A 4,805-nucleotide genomic window follows, 5' to 3' on the forward strand; every position below is an offset into this window, starting at 1 on the left:
CGTTTGCGTTTTTGATCTTGCGCAGATTGTAAGCATCTCACTGTGAATAGGGGGAGAGTTTAAAAATTTCACCATGAATAAGGGGAGATCTGGGGTTTCTGTACCTCTTCATAAATGCAACTTCACAGAAGCAAAACTGCAAGGAATTCTCATTTTAAATTGAAGTGAGGGATCAGAGAGCAAGGCTGTAATAAGGATAAGGAGAAGTTGGGTATCAATCCACTGAGTGATTGCAATGTGGCCATAATAACAGCTGGAACAACTGCATTTCAGTCAATGTAGACTCCAGCTAGGAGATTCTGTCAAAAGAGCCTAAATGCTGCTTAAATATTGACAAGTTAGCACCTACTAAATCATGTTTGAGCTTGTTCTATAACAAGAGAGCTTAGTTCATCATTCAACTGCTTCCTCAGAGTACATAGTTCAGCAGATAAAGCATTTTAAATGCTAATACACAACTTGACTAGAAATCAGATTAATAGACTGCCCACTTGGTTGATATGTTCTTTGGCAGAGAAATCAGTATTTTTAAAGACTTCCACATGAACAATTATATTTGGGGGAGGGAAAAATATCTAGCAAAGATGTCTGCCTTTCAAAAACGCTTTCAGAGTCAACTCTGTAGGTAAGAGTTTAAAACAAAAATTGTTTTTATGATCTATTAAATGTTTTTAGTATGCGTGCATTTAAATCCAGAAAAAATAGGACATTTTGAACGATATACACGCGAAGGCATCTCTACTCGTTAATTACAACTGAGAACTTCCACTTTCAGGAGCAACCTTAGGGTGGTGGTTTTGTGACATAAACAATTTTTAAAGACCTCTGTTTGCTCTGGATTTTTGACAAGAAAGCGTGCAGTTGGGAAATACAAAATGAAAGCCTTGTATTCCAGTTCTTTTAAGAACTAAAATGCTAACCTTCATATTTCTGAGATTAGCACTTTCATTCCTGGAAGGTTCCCACAGTTTCTCCATAGTAATATCTAATAAGCCCTTTTAAGTTGGTTCAGGTGACGTGAAATCTAAGTGAAGGTCACTTCCTCTAATGAGTGCATGCAATTAGGAAGAGTGCCCATTTCAGTGCCGTAAATGAATTGGGTGCACTACTGAGTTAATCCCTTGTTAAAAAAAATTCTGGAGTTACTTAGCACAGAACAGAAAAGTCCTTTCTGTTTGTTAGGATTCAGTAGTATGAGGGATTATCACAAAAGAGGCAGGTTTTGAATTTGTGTTCAGTGGGTGGAGTGGAACGGTTGCATAGCAAGCCGAGAGAAATGTTAAAATTTGTCAGACCAACTGAGGAGCTCATTCTTTTAGTTTATCTAAAACTGATAGGATATAAATCTAATCTCTGTTAGTGGAAGGGCTCTTAGGGATGACTACTACTAAAATTAACTGCCTGCTTAAGGAATCTGCTATTTATAATATTGGGAGGCTTGCAAAATAGCTGCTCTCCACATGTCTTAAAGTTGCCAACTTTGAGAAACACTGCTTGGGGATTAATTTCTACCATTCTGACAACAGTAGTATATTTACAGAGTGCTGCCATTGCATCTTGTTTTATGTCCAGTTGTCACTCTTGACCCAGCTCACCCAAGGATGGTATATTTAGGAACTTGGGCACCCTACTGCCTTCTTCCAGAGGCCATAAGCAAAAAGAGAAGCAAAAAAGGTTGATTGGCATGGTGATGTGGTACTGTTGCCCAGTGATGGGAATCTGAGGTCACTGGTGGACAATGAATCCCTTGTCTGCAGGCAGGGGCCCTCACATGAAGAAAGAAAGCAGAGAACAAATTGAAATTATTTTTCAGCTGAGCCAAATGTCACTCTGAGGGAATGTTGAGGTTACGTTGCACATTTTTTGTACCTGGACGTAGCTATCACAAGAAGTTTAGAGTCCCTTGGAGCAGGACTGTCTCCTAAGTCACTGGAATGCTTAATTGGGAAGCATTGTTTGCCTTGACTTGCCAATGTCGAGAACAATGTTTTACAAACTTGGTAAATAAGATGTTTGGACTTCCCCATTTGGCTGTGGAACTGTGGGAGTTGAAGTCCACAAATCTTAAAAGTTGTCAATGTTGAAAAAAGTGATCTAAAACAATGCAAAACAAGATCTATGTCAGCTGTCCATAGTTCTCTGTATCCAAAGGGATTATTTGGGGGGGGAATACATATGTGAATATACACAAATAGAGGGGTATCTGAATCATGGGGTCCAAGAAATCAAGATGGCAACCATGTGTGTGAGAAAGGCTCCACTGCTGTTGTGCGCCGCTGGAAGGGCTTTCTTCATGCTCCGCCGCACAGATCACCTGCCTGGTGGCAGCCGCCACCTCCTCTACCAACTCTTCCGTGGCTTTCATCGTGACTGCCATCTCCCTCTGTCAGCCCTCCATCGCTGCCACTGGAGAGAATAGAGAATGGGGAGGGAAACAGCTCTGCACAGAGATGCTGAGCAGAGAAGAGCACTTGCTTGTCGCCCTGCATTGCCCTGCATCTCCCTTCTCAAAATGGCAGCCCCGTTTCCTGCCGCTTCTCCCAGTGCTGCTATAGAGCTTGGCGAACCATCGCCCAGCCCCTCCCTCTTCCCGAAAGCAAAAAAAGTTCTTCACTAACCTGCTTTCCAACTCTGTCGCGTTTCTCTCCTGCGGCAGGGAAACAGAGTTCATGAGACTAAAAAAGTTCAGTCAGGCCTTCCAACTTCACAAGATCTTTTTTTCCCCTCTTTCTCTCGCACTAGCTCTTGAGTCCAAGTTCAGTAGGTATTTATAGTCCAAGAAGGTCAGGATGATAAATGTGCCAAAATATTTTCTTTTATTACCAGCTGTCCTCCCTTAAGCTGAAATTCACCAAGCAGCCAAGGAGCTAGTTATAGTGCTGTACTCAAATCCACCACTAGATGTCATTCAAAAGTCCATTTCACACTCTTAAAACAAAGGGTTGGTTTCTTATATTTCTTATATTTCACCTCAATTTTTTCCCCAAAGAGAAAATCTTAACAATTTATCTCAGTTCTCAGATTTATCAAAACTGTACTTTGTATTACTTTCATTTCAGCATTGGGTATTTCTGTCCCCCATAAAAAAATTAAAATGCCGCTTCCGTTCACATCCGGTGGTTTTAAGCTTCTTGGGATCCTTTCCCAGGAAATTCAGTTGTAAAATAATGAAGAAAGGATCAATATTCTCAACCAGTCCAAACGTGCTAATTAAAGCTTTTGTTCTTTGGTTGTCAGCAGCTAATGGCCAGCCGCAGAGGTTTGGCTGGTCTTTCCCCTGCCGGTTTAGAGGGCTTCCCTTGGATCGAATGGAAAGACCGCCGTCTCTCTGTGATCGACAAGGCACCCCTTCATCGCCTCTTTGGGGCGACTTTAGGGCTTTTTCAGGGCCCCCGGTAGGGCGAAATTGGGCATGGAAGGCAGAGCTCTGCCTTCCTGTGTCCTGTCTCACCGCGACGCAAAACTGGAACTGCAAACAGACATCTAAAACAACTCTTGGTAAAGACATGTGATCATAGTTTTAATCATACTCACTTAAAAGATGGCCATGTCTGATTTCAAAGTCTAATGTGCATTTGGTTCTGGCTTTGCTTTGCAGTTAATCCCAGACTTAAAAGTCTTCTTGCTGGTCCCCATGCTGACTATGAGACTGACTATGAGGCTGAAAGAAAAAGAAGAAACGGAATGTTATCTAACTTGGGACTTATTTTATCGATGGCTAGAGGAAAGAATAAAGGATTAGGAATTAATTAATTCCAGTCTAGTCCAACATATCAGTTTGGGGAAACCTGACCAGCCACACCTAACCAGCTCTATGTCCCCTTGAGTTCCACAGGTCCTCAAAGCCTGCATTCAAAGAGTTAATTTTTGTGTTATTTCACTTCTCACACTTCCTGGGAAATGTATTTCCTCTGCAGAGATGGTGGCTAATCATTAAGATCCACCAGGGAAAAAAACCCAACAAAACAATGCAAAGATGTGGGGAACAAAGATGTCTCCAATCTATGTCAGATAGATGTTGGAAATGTAAACATTAGTCAGGCACTTATTACCGTGTTTGTTGGACATGTGACAAAGTAAAGAGTTATTGGGGAAAGATACATACCTGGCTAGAAAAGATGTTCAGAGAACATGTAGATTTTAAACCTGAACTTTTTTTTATTAGGTATAATGCCAGAAAAGACCAACAAACGAAGCTTATATTTGATTTTGCATGTCACAACAGCGGCAAGAATTATATTTGTGCAATACTGGAAAAATGAAGGGATACCATCAGATGAAGAAATAATTAAAAAAACTCCTAGAATGCGCAGAGATGAATAGACTAACTATGAGACTGAAAGAAAAAGAAACGAAATATTACCAAACTTGGGACTTATTTTGTTAATGGCTAGAGGAAAGAGGAAAGGATTAGGAATTAAATATGTATTAGCGAATGTAAACTCAGACAGCACATTTGTTGAAAAACTATTACAGAACGTATGGAACAAAACCCATTAAAACTCTTAGATTCAATAATACCCATTGAGGTGGCTTGTTTTCATTGCAGTAGGATGAAAAACTCGACAGCTGGACGTGTGCCACCCTAAGGAAATTCGTGCTGGGTTTGAGTGAAGCGAGGGATATCTCATAGCAACTGGGATTGTTCTAAAGTAAAACATTGCCAAGTTGGGCCAGTAACTAATCATTCCTTTTTCTTGCCTCTTGGCAGTTTGCCATCTGCTCAGCATTATACGGTACCCCGGGGTGGGAGGAGAGCAGCGAAAGGCGCTGGAAGCTTAATCATTGAACCATGCAGAAGGATT

This window comes from Vipera ursinii (assembly GCF_947247035.1).
Source record: "Vipera ursinii genome assembly, chromosome: 5".
Taxonomy (NCBI): Eukaryota; Metazoa; Chordata; class Lepidosauria; order Squamata; family Viperidae; genus Vipera; species Vipera ursinii.